The 12,172-nt window shown below is 42.1% G+C and overlaps 1 long non-coding RNA gene across 2 annotated transcripts in view; it reads right to left on the reverse strand.

Moving 5' to 3' along the window:
- Positions 1-12,172, reverse strand: part of LOC123983869 — a 25,367-nt gene continuing 13,195 nt past the window's right edge. For both annotated transcript variants that reach the window (XR_006828317.1, XR_006828316.1), the window contains exons 3-5: positions 2,066-2,220; positions 124-222; positions 1-33 (exon numbers count right to left, since the gene is read on the reverse strand). This is a non-coding gene — a long non-coding RNA (uncharacterized LOC123983869). The remainder of the gene's footprint in view (positions 34-123; positions 223-2,065; positions 2,221-12,172) is intronic.

Below are 12,172 nucleotides of genomic sequence, written 5' to 3' on the forward strand. Positions count from 1 at the left end.
CCACAGGGTTGGAATGAGAAGATAGTGGAGAAACTATAGAGGGAAGAAAAACAAAGCATAAATCGTTTTACAGAGGGAGACCTTGGAAAGGAAGGGGAAAGCAGTTTGTGGAGGAGGGCTTACCCCAGGTGCTCAAACGCCAGATGGAGAAACAGCTGAATCAAGTCCAAGGAAATTGTCTCGTCATCAGCTCCAACCTCAAAACCTTCATTAAAACCCTAACTAAAGTGAGGCAGACAAAGCGGGGGAGAAGGGTAGATGTGGACGCTAACAACAGCTCGTGAAAGGACAGATTAAAATTCAAAGTGGTTTCACAGTTCACAGAGTGATTTGACTCTAAAATCTGAGGCTTAATAGATTAAATCACAGAATTATGTGCATGCCAACCTTTCTATTAATTACTGATTTCAGAACATATTAATTATACAACTGCAGTCTATGCGTGTGCAGTAATTGAAGCAGCAAGGGATGAGTGGTCTTTATTATCTTCATTATGGAAGTTAGAATATTATTCAGCAAATGCATCCTTTAATGAATTACAGTATGTATATCATTAGGGGAATCTGTCACACCACATTCCCTCTTGCCTCTTTAGAGAATGCAGATGACGTTACTTTAGCTACAGAGGTGGCAGTAATTTGCTTATGAAGAGAGTGAGAGAGTTTTGTTTTAATCATATTAGATTTGTACGCTAAGCAACTTCACTGCTTGTAGTTGTGTGTATGGGAGTCTGAGTCATCCTCATATTGCTATGTAGCTCTATTTGTAAGATATTCGAGCCTCCCATTCTCAGGCTGCTCACTGTGATTATTATTACCACAAAGGTGATTTGTAATGCAGACAAGTACTACTAATGACAGTATGTCCTATTTGATTACCTGTGGCTAAAAAGTATGACGCGAGATGGAAATAAAATTATATGAGATGCACAACAGATCAATAGATATGACAGTGCACATTTTAAATCAGAAGATGCCCACCAAGGACAAGCAACACTGGCTTGAATGTGTGTAATTACGTACTGTACAGTGTTGCCTTGGCGCACAACATATCTTTACTGTCTCCTTGTACCTCTCTCCAGCTGAAGCAAAATTATATGCAACCGGCCACTGGGAAATCAATTCACTTGTTGCTGTGAGAATGCAACAATGGACTGTAATAACACATGACCTTCAAGGTATGAGGTGACACAGTGAGAGTGTGTGTGTGTGTGCGCGCATTACAGAGAGCAAGAGAGAGAGAAAGAGAGAGATGTGTGTCATTTTGAAGGTACCATGTGGAGTTTTAATTACAAACAGCCATGGTTTTGTTCACATTTAATGTTTTTTTTTACAAAAAGGCATTGCATGCATCTTCAACGTCTAACAAACATGTTGAATGCATTTACTGCCTCATAAAGCAAATCCTTTGTTTTTGAAAGCTTTAACCCCGGAACTGTTTACATTAGCTTGTGGTCTTCTTTTCTTTTATTGGTGTACTGCTACTTTTAGAGGAAATTACTGCCACCAACTGTTAACACCCTTTGCAGTCGTCCCATGATCATGGCGTGCCTGTGCATTTGTGTGAACACCAGTAGAAGGCTAAAAGGCCTCTGCTTCCCATTTTTACGCCTTTAGAAGAAGATGTTTTAGGGTCCAGAAGATATTTCTGCTAATTTGGTCTTTGTTCCAGAAATCAGCATACTCTCAACACCAGAAGATTACAGCTGTCTGTATTTAAATGAATACAGACATTTGTATTACAAAATAAGTATAAGCTAGTGTAGGTTCAAATTTAGCCATAATGACATGATTTTGTGTATTGTTACCACATCAGTAGAATTCTGGAGCCACATTTGATGTCATTCTGTGAACCTAACAACTTATCCCATAACAAGTGCGTGTGGGATAGTTGGAGAGGTGACATTTAATACTGTCCCTGAAAGTCGGTCCCAGTGTGGCCCCATCAGTGCTATGTCAGGGCCTGGACAGCCCCATTCAGGGACCTCTCACTCGTTCTATTGCCTTCCTGATTGCCATGGGAGATTAGCTGACCTCAGGACCTGAGAGGAGCTAGTATTACTCACCTTGACCATGTCCTCTCTGCACTGCAGTTTTCCAATCAGAACTGGCACCAAGCGCCCATTCTCAGTAACAACACTTGGAGGTCATGGTTCATGTAACATCTGCTTGTGACAAATAGCTGCTGGAAGGTTGGACCACAGAGACAAAATGAGAAGGTCTGCATAATGGAGAGAGGGAGAAAATGTACAGCATGTGAGGAGGACAGGCCTACAGAGTGAAGAGCCCCAGGCAGGGGAACAATCCTCCAGGCAGCCCTCGTGCAAAGCGCTAGAGGAGACATTGTCATAATTGTAGAAGATCATATTGAGCAGTGCTCAGAGACAGTCAAAGTAAAAAGTAAAACACAGGATGCTACTAAGGTTTTGCTATAATAATCAAATATTAATTTCATCTTTGGGAGATTTAGGCAGTGAGTTTTTATTTTAAGCAAACAGGCCTATAATTTTAATAACGTCAACAAGTGCTGAATATAAAAGATATTCAGCGTGCCAACCTCCTGACTCTCTTTGCTCATGCATGCATCGCATGCTCACTCTTGAGAATTTCTGCTATAGTCCTTTCTGATTACCATCTAAGCATTTGCCTTACATTCAGTTCCCCTCAAAACCTTCAGAAAACACACTTACGGAAGGAAGCAGAGAGAGAAAGGCAAAGAGGGGGAGATAGAGATGGTGAGTCCAAAGATGTTTTAAAGATGAGGGGGTTTTGTTGCCTGTGTTTTGCTCGCAGCCATAATTAAAGGCTTAATTAGTGAGCCCCCTGGAAGAAATACATGAAGATGGATTTCAATTTAGAACCCTAACTCATTTGGCCAACAAAAGGAGAAAAGAGGGGAAGAGGCGATGTAGAGGTAAGGAGGCAAACCCAGCGGCAACAAATGAGCACAATGTTTTATCTTGAACTTGCCTGTTAATGCTGCTCCTGCAAATATATCTGTGGTGTCTCATTGAACCACTATTGTCCATATCACCTCATGTTACCCCAGCCTGAAGAAGGATGGAAGATATGTTACGGATTTGGTCTGTTTGTCCATCTGTTAGACTGTCCGGGTCTCCGCTACCTATTGTTGTATCGTCATCATGTCTAGTGTTTCTGTGTGGTTCTCCATGTTTCTCTGGATATTCTGATTATTTCTTCCCATTTGGATTTATGCTTTCTCATTTTGCATTATTACCCTATAAACTGTATCATCTTCCGCTAGCGTTTTGACGGTGTCCAATCGGCGACCTGGCTGACTCCTGCTCCTTGAGTCCATTCGGCGGCTCAGTCGACTCCTGCACCTTGAGTATAGTCATGCTACAATCACCTCCATTGCCACCCAAGCTGCCGCAACAACACTTTGACTCTACTGTGTGGAAGCAAGTTGCTGCTTCTGCTACTAAGCTGCAGCTATTTCCTGTCCCTGCTGTTGAGCCACACCAACTTCCTGTTCCTGCTTAGCTTCACAGGATTCTAGTTCCTGTGCAGCTGTACTGATTGCCCATATGTATCCCACCTGTTTTGTTCCCCGTCCAGCTCGTGTGCATCCGTATATATTGTCCGGGTCCCCACTACCTGTTGTAGCGTTGTCATCCCTGTATTTTGATCCCTGTGCACTAGCAAGACCCTGACTCTGCTATACTACAGAGTCCTCCTGTTTCAGTCCCCCAAGCTGCTGAAACATCTTCCTGACTGCTGAGTTATAGCAACCTTCTGCCTCTGTCACTGAATTGCAGCAGTCACCTCTGGTTTCACCTGAAGTGCAGTAGCTGTCGCCTGTCTCCAGCCCTGCTGCCCCATCGCTGGTCTCCAGCTCTACTGCCCAGTTGCTGGTCTCAGGTCACACACTCTACCAATCGGACTCTAGTGTTTGTTTCCAGTCCCGTCGCTGGACTCTTGAAAGGCCTCCAGACGTTTTCCGCCTTCATCACCGGCCTTCTGCCTAACCTCCAGAGGGTCTCCTCATTCCCAGCTTGAGAAATGAGGACAGAGACCTCATCCTGACCTGCTCCTGACCTGCTCAGCCTGTCGGTCTGGCCCTTATGGTCGTCCCCTGGATCGGTTTGATCCCACAGTTCAGTCTTCAGGCCATCTGCCTGAGGAGTCCTGTTCTGCCTCTTTCAGACCCTCAGGCCATCTGCCTGAGTTTTAGTCCCAGTTCTAGCCATAGGCCTCCTGCCTGTAGTCTCATTCCCCTGAACACTTGCCCTCCTCCGGACCTCCCTTCTCCTCTTGGTCGGCTTGGATATTTTGTTTCAAACTGTTTTGAACATTTAACTGATTTGGTTTGGGAACGCCTTGAGATATTCCTTGGGGGAATTTATTTTGAAATTGCCTGTGTCGGGTGTTTGTATCATGTTTTGTTTCCTGTCTGCCCCAATTCCTAATGTGTCCCACCTGTGGTTAACTACCCTGCCTGCTTGTGTGTATGTGTGTGGTGTGCTTTAGTATTTATTGTCCTGATTTCTGTTTATTCCTTGTCGGGTCGTCTTCGTCCATGTCGTATGTTATCCCTGTCTTTTTACCTGCCTGCAACTCTGCCTGTTTCCAATCATTTATATGTTTTTGGATTTATGTTCTCACCTGCCTGGAATATTGTTTGTTTCGTTTGTAAATGAACTTTGGACATGGATTATTTTGCACTGCCACCCCAGTTGAACAGTTAAATAAATCAGTAAATTCAAACGTTCAAAGTCAAAAAGAGTTATACCTGCCTAAGCACACGGCCAACCATGACAGCCAGAAAAAGTGCTGCACTTCAGATTCATTCATCACATCTACCCTGTCATACACATCCCATGATCCTGATCACCTTTCTTCTTAACCCTCACAGTTAACCATGCCAGGCTGGACCAGGAACCATCAAGCTCTACCTACGGGCTGGCCTGATTACTTAAACTCATCGAAGTGGGAAATAGAGAATCCATTTTTTAATATGTTTGCGAAGGTCTTTAGTCATGCCTGGCCTCTCCCTGTGCCTCTCTGGCCTACCCCAGAACAGCTGTGACATAGCTGTGAGGCTCCGAGAAGGAGTGTGGATTTGCTGCAGCCCTTTGATGTGTCAGCAGTGTGTTGGCGGCACACCTCTGTGCAATATTGAAATGTGATGCAATGACGATAGGTGAGGGTGAAGAACTGCCAGGGGCTAAATGAATATGCTCTACCCTGCACGGTATTCCTTGGCTCTAGGTCCTCAATTCCCCCCTTGAAATTGCAGATGTGTTGTATGTTTGTGTATGTGTGGATGTAAGAGAGAGAGAGAGAGAGAGAGAGAGAGAGAGTGAGTGTGTGTGAGTCCTTTTGTGCAGAGATGTGTGACTGTACTACAAATAAATGTATATTTGCACGTGTGCCAGTCTAAGTCCAAGTGCAATGAGCAAAACAATAACACCATCCAACTGTTATTTTGACCTGCTTTTCCTCTAAAAATAAACTTATATATAAAAATAGATGTTTTTTTTTTTTTTTGTAAATCCTTGCTCCAGTCAGAATGCTCGATTCCATGAACTGATGGTGAGCTAGAGGGTCAACTCCCAGGTGATCCAGTGAACACGGAGGCAAGCTGACAAATTTACTCATGGTCCGACCTTCGCGGGCACTGCGGAGCTCTGCTGATCTGGAAGTAAGCAACCGGCATCCTGGGAGAACTGAGGCCTCATGGCCGGTGGAGTGAAGCTGAGAGTGAGGGGGATGATTGTGCAGTCAGATCAGCTCTGCGGAGGCGAGGGTTTAGAGGCTTTAACGTGTACGCAGCACATGTAATCCCCAAGCCCCAGGGTAGGACTGTGTGCCAGTTGGATTCTCAGCAGCACTGCCATTCTAACGAGACCTGAGAAAAGAAATTTTATCATAAATATATTTAAGCATTTAGTTAATTGTATTCTGGGATGCACCACTCTTCTTTTTATGCTACACAAACAAACTTAGAAATCTGATGTTTATCTTTTAGCGATATATCATAAAATACGACTGGGGTCTCAGTTTGTCTGCTTGCATCTCAACCTATGCAAGGGTTTGCTTTCATTCAGGAGGTTAAATGAGAGTGTGTGGATATCCTGCTGTAACCACAGTGTGCAGCTCCGCATGATAACCCCATTATCTAATCAACTTATTAGACATACTATTCAAAATATCAGGGCTACTGGCGTACCAATTGTTCATTTCCTCGACAAAAACTGGAAACACTGATTTCCAGAACAAGATGAGGACATTGTGCTTATTGAAGTTTACTGTGTACTGTGTTCTCCGCCTCCTGTTTCTCCTGTCTCTACCCTTCCATTCCTTTGGTTCACACCTCCCAGAGGGAGGGTGAGGAAACCACGCATCAGCACTGCCGCATTGTACAGGAAGAAAGCGGGAGGATAAAGGCTCTTTGCAGAATATTGCAGTCTTGTAAGACATGAGCTTGGTTCGAGCAAGAGTCATTCTTTTGTGCAGAATCTGTGACAAAAAAAGACAATTACGTATTATTGCTATAAATACATATACATAAAAAATATTGTTAAACTTTGTGTTAAGAAATATCAGCATTAGGATGAAGTTATAGTGTGGATACTCATATCACAAATAACAGTCACAACTTGACATAACTGATGTTGAGTTAAATGCAGTGCAATTTATGTCACATTTTGTAAATGAGCAAAAAAAAATGAAGCATCTTAGAACCCTGATTGTATTGGTGTAATTCTGTAATCTGTAAATTTTAACCCACTGTCAAGACAAGAATACTCTTATAATAGAGCCAATCAGGCTACATTTTCTTTTTCATTCATTTTGATCTCGTTGAGTAAACCTAAGTGAGAATTGGAGATGCATAAAAGCAACTAAGAGTGCTGCTTAAAATCCAGGGAATTTAACCTCCGTAAGTATGATTAATCATTGTGTGCAGTTGCTAATTTGCTTTTCAAAGTAGCATTACTATTCCGCCTGTAATTATATCAATCCCCATTTCATATCCTTGAATAAATTTTTCCCTTTTCTGATTTAGCAGCCACTTCATGACATACTGTGAGCATGTGAGCAACAGTTGATCTAACTCATAATTTATGCAATCAGATACATGCATAAGCTAAGAGGATCTTGATCTTCTAAGAGGTCTTCAGAGGAAATCAATCTCATGAGAATGTGAAAAAAGTGAAGAAAATGACTGATCTGATCACATCAGAATACACATGAGTTAATGTTGGCTTATTATCATAGTAACTACACCATCCATAAGTCACCCTGCCATTTTTCGGTTTGAGCACATAGTGATTCCTACATTGATATGCATGAACAAATGATCAGTCAAATTAAATCAGATTATTAGATTAAAGGCAAAGTGTAATCAGGATATTGTGCATTAGTGAAGATTCTTAAAAGCAGCGTGTGATATGTGTGCTCATTCAGAGCAAAAGGAGGGTGAGCTGTTTAGCCAATGAAACAGTACACCTTATAATGTCTTACAAGTGGGTATCTGAGCAAGAATAAATAAAATTTGAATCCCTCTCAAACATCTCTATGTCATGCTGCCACAGCAGAAAAAGCCTTAGTTCAGGACAATATCTCTGCTATTGCGTAAATGATTCTCATTTACAATAATAGAATTGATGTGTTCTGGCCAAGCGGGAAGCTGGTGGTCTGAGACATGAAGCCAATGCGGAAGTCCCATAAACCTGCATTCTATTGAACAGCCAGCAGGGGGTGACTCTTCTGATTGCAAAAAGAAGTCCGGCTCCATTAGAAATAATGGTAAAATGACCTTACTTATCAGCTGATTTATTACCTCAGTAAACACTTTCATAATGACTTAATGTGGAAAATAGACAAGAAAGCAGAGTATGCTTCAGGGCGGGATTATCTATGATTGACAAGTCGTTACCATGCCGACCTGTCAATCAGCCTAGAGTGACTCATTCCCACGGCACTGTGTAAATTTATCCAGCGCCGTTGAAAAAGCATATTAGGAGTTGGCTTTTCATTTTCTCTGGTGCGTACATTTTGATTTAAGACTGTTCACTAGATAAAATTGTCAGCCCTGTTAAAATGACAGTTAACGTGAATTACAGATGCACCTAGCTAAGCAACCTAGCTAGCTCCACACACAGCCGTTAGCTCCACCGTCTCGTCCAAATATGGTCACGTCCGGTCCGTCCTGGTTGCAAAAATTCAACATGGCGCCGCCCTATCAGCCAAACTCGAGGCTTCAATACGGCAGTCCACAAACCAACGGGTCAAGTCACGATGTCTACATCCACTTCTTATATACATCATCATCATACACGTCTATGGTTCTGTCAGTCGTGCCTGTCAGTCAGGAGAGTGCCTTGAGACAAGCTTATTCATTCCATCACCTGTCTACTACATTTCTCTGAGCACTTGCCTTGTGTGCCGCCAGCTTGACATGCTGCAGGGAGTCCATGATATCTCCCTCTATTAGGAACCCGACTTTAACATAGGGAGCAGCTCCGTGCTGACACGCTGAGCAGATTGATGGGTGATGTGCTACTTTTAAATACAATTTTCTGCTGGTTTGAGGGGGTTAATTATATCTAGGTCACTGTTTTTTGATCTAAGGATGTGTACCAACCGACACAAGCAGGGAAAAAAAGCTGCATATAAGCAAGAACACAAACACAAAAAACATTTGCATGTAACACACACACAAACATACACACACACACACACACACACACACACACACTGCATAGTGAATCCACAAAAACTATATTCAGAAGCCTCCAGAGCAACTAAGCCACTGGATGGATGCCTGGAAACTGGGTCATCTAAAGCCTAAAATGCAGTCTTTTTTTCAAATTCAAGTAATTCTTTTAATCTTCAACATCTTGCATCTGCATTCGCATTTGCATTAGATGCTGGAGAATATGTTGAGCTGTGTAACACAAGCAAAGACTGTCCCAGATTACAGTCTGACGGCATCCTACTGTGAGACAGAACATTCTGACCAAGTGCCAGTAATGGGTGCAGCTCAAGATCACAATGCACACTACACAACATAGCATCTAGGCATAAGTCTACTTACTGCAAAGTTATCCTACTGTATATCCTACATGGAAGCAGAAACAGGTAATGCCAATCTTTTTGGTATCTAAATGTTTCTTACCCCTCCAAAAAACACCTCAAACAAAAAAGCAAGCAGAGCAATCAGAAGTGACATCAGTGGTAAGACCCCTCCTGGTTTGGCCTTCTAAAACCTCACCCCCTCTCTGGTCAGCTAATTAGGTCATTGTCAGTAGGGGTTGTTAATATAACCCTTGATAGCGTCATATACTGTAGGCTTAATAATAAATAAAATCAGCATCAATTATGTGCTGAACCTGAACATCTAGATGTGAGATGTATTCTGCTGCATTCATAAAAAGCACAACATTCTTCTGAACTCTTCACCATGGCATGCTGACTTTCCAAACAAACTGGATACATGTACGTACTGTACCGGTCTCTGCTGTATGACTTGCACTGTTCTCTTGAGATAAATGCGTGGTCCCGTTGTTGCCAAAGAATATACAGGCATCTTTTTTTATTAGTCTTTGTGAGCTATTGGTATGTCCCTGCACGGATGTCACCAAGATATATAAGTGCATTTCTCATACAGACCAAATAAATCCACATTCTGATTAATGAAAGTCAGTGCTTTTATGTTCACTTGAGTAATATTTAATTTAAGAACATCTCCCTGCTTGCAAGCTTGAGAGACCTTTTTAAACATAAGAGTAATGAGTACAAATATCTGTCCTTTACGGTCACAAGACACACTATTCTGGACTGTACCTGTTCACAACAGAAGCCATTTATAAAACGTGCGCTGATAAGAAAAGGCCTTCACCCATCAAATTGTGTAAGAGGACCATGCCAAAAAAAACTCCTTCATTCATTTGATTGTTGCTGACGGTGGTAAAGGAAAGGTTACACAAAAAGTATTGGATAAGGAAAGTAAATAAGTACTGTAGGAAGTGATTATCTGACACCTCGAAAAAGAGATCTCAGAGACTGTCAAAAGCCCAACAAGTAATCAGAGCCATTAGAAAATTAGGTAATTACTGTTGGAGATCACCTTAAGCACAAGCTGTTATGCATATACTGAAACAATAGACAGACAGCCAGGAGCGCCCTATGCTTGGAAAACTTAAAGTGCTAAAATTAGCCAAGAGCCAACTTGATGTGCCTTCTGAATATATAGTGCAGGCCGGGAATGCCAAGGAGCACATTTACAAAATCTGTGAAAGTGCTTAACTGGCATGAACACAGAAGGTTAATTGGGAGTGCAGACAAATCATTTTATTGCCTTTAACCACAGTTTGGTCCAAAAGAAAACAAACTGTAAGCACAATTCAGCCATTAGAGAGGTACAGTCGTACACTCATTTTTCTCTCACAGGAACATCTTAGCATTTAACTTCACAGTGACAGTGCCTGTTTCCCAAATTACTGATCGGCAACTTCATCAGTTAGGAACATCATTATGCAGATACTGTTCTGAATTCCTATCTGCAATTTTCAGACGCACCATGGAGTGTTGCATTATTAGGCTGCTGCTCTGATTTATTCTCACTGATGCTGTAGATCAATCTAAATGATGCCTTTCATTTCATGGGTTGTTTGGAATGATGCATGTTAGCGCTCTTTAATTGAGATGTTCAGCCCCTCCCCAGAGTCCCCTCCTGACATTTAGTGAGGGTTCCGATGAAAAAGAGTATTTGCATATCAAACACTGGTTAAACCATTCTCCCAGGAAATACTTTTTTTTTTTCCATATAGCATAGTTATTTTCTCTGTTGTTTGTTTATCTATTATTTTTTCGCATCACAATTATTTGATTATTTTAAAATGAATGTGTTAGGAATGTTTACAGCACGAGGGTAGGCAATGTGAAGTGTCAGGAGGATCTGAGAGTTGCTGTTTTGAAGTTCACTAAACATTGTGGTACGCATGTTGGGAAGAGGTCCCTACTTGAGTCCAACAATAAAGTAAGAGTTTAAAGTCTACATCGTAATATCTGAGAGGACAGATTACACGCTGAAAGCACAAATTTCACAAACCAAAAATCTCTAATAATGTCTAACAGCAAATTGGGCATCTCAGCACATGACTGAATGTGTACTGGTCAGATTAGAACTACACCAACCAAAAAGTCAATCTTTTCTCTTACAGTAAGAATGCCCCATCACATGTGGCAACATCCCCCTCTCTTCTCCCATCACCACCACTAGCCTTCATAAATAATTAAAGATTTAATCTGTGATATTTTCAAAGGTCAGAGGCACAACAAAGAGAGAGAAATGCCAGTCCTTCCTCTGCAGGAGCACATTTGGTAATCACTCTACACTGGGTTTATGTTCTCACCTGAAAGCTCTATCAAGTGGGCCAACAGATACAACGATGTGCGTGGTGGTGGGGGTGGAGTGGTGGAGTGGAGAGAGGAAGAAGAGGTGGGGGGAGGCCACCATAACCAAACAATGTGGAATCTGCCATTGTCGACACCTCATGAATGATTCATCCTTTTGTCTGGAACTGAGCAGGAGTGGTGTCTAGGCGAGTCGCTGTGTCCCTGAGACCTGAGCCACTGCGCTCAGTGACAAGCCGGAGAGGACAGCCTCACTTAGCCTGGCCACAGGTTCGGAGCGAGAGGCCACGCGCACTTTCATGCATAACCGTCTGCTTCATGCATTTAATGGATGTGGTCCTGATGGATTCCTTCTCCTGATGCATTATCAATGAGAACCGCTCTCTGCTTCACAGCCCCGGCACAGACAGAAAGGGCTCTATCATCTATTTCCCTCTTCAGTGCTTCTCTCAACCAAGAACTGATGGAAATTTAAAGAGACACCTCAAGGTGAAGTGAGGCATCATTAAAGTAGTTTAGGGGTCTTGTATGTTTTGCAAGTTAAAAAGCGCAAATAATCATTAGAAACACTATCAGCTGCTTATTATTATGTGTATAATGTATATCATCAAGTTCAACTAATTGAAGTTGCAGCTGACTTTCCAAATCTTATCCTCTTTCTATTGTTTCCCTTTCTTTGGTTAGACATATATAGCACTTAAGTTGCAAAGTTGTCAAGCTCAGAGACCCCAGTTGGGCTTACTAAATATGTAGGAGTTCTAAAGTAGAGAGTTTTTATTGGAATAATT

Source organism: Micropterus dolomieu, linkage group LG15 (assembly GCF_021292245.1).
Source record: "Micropterus dolomieu isolate WLL.071019.BEF.003 ecotype Adirondacks linkage group LG15, ASM2129224v1, whole genome shotgun sequence".
Taxonomy (NCBI): domain Eukaryota; kingdom Metazoa; phylum Chordata; class Actinopteri; order Centrarchiformes; family Centrarchidae; genus Micropterus; species Micropterus dolomieu.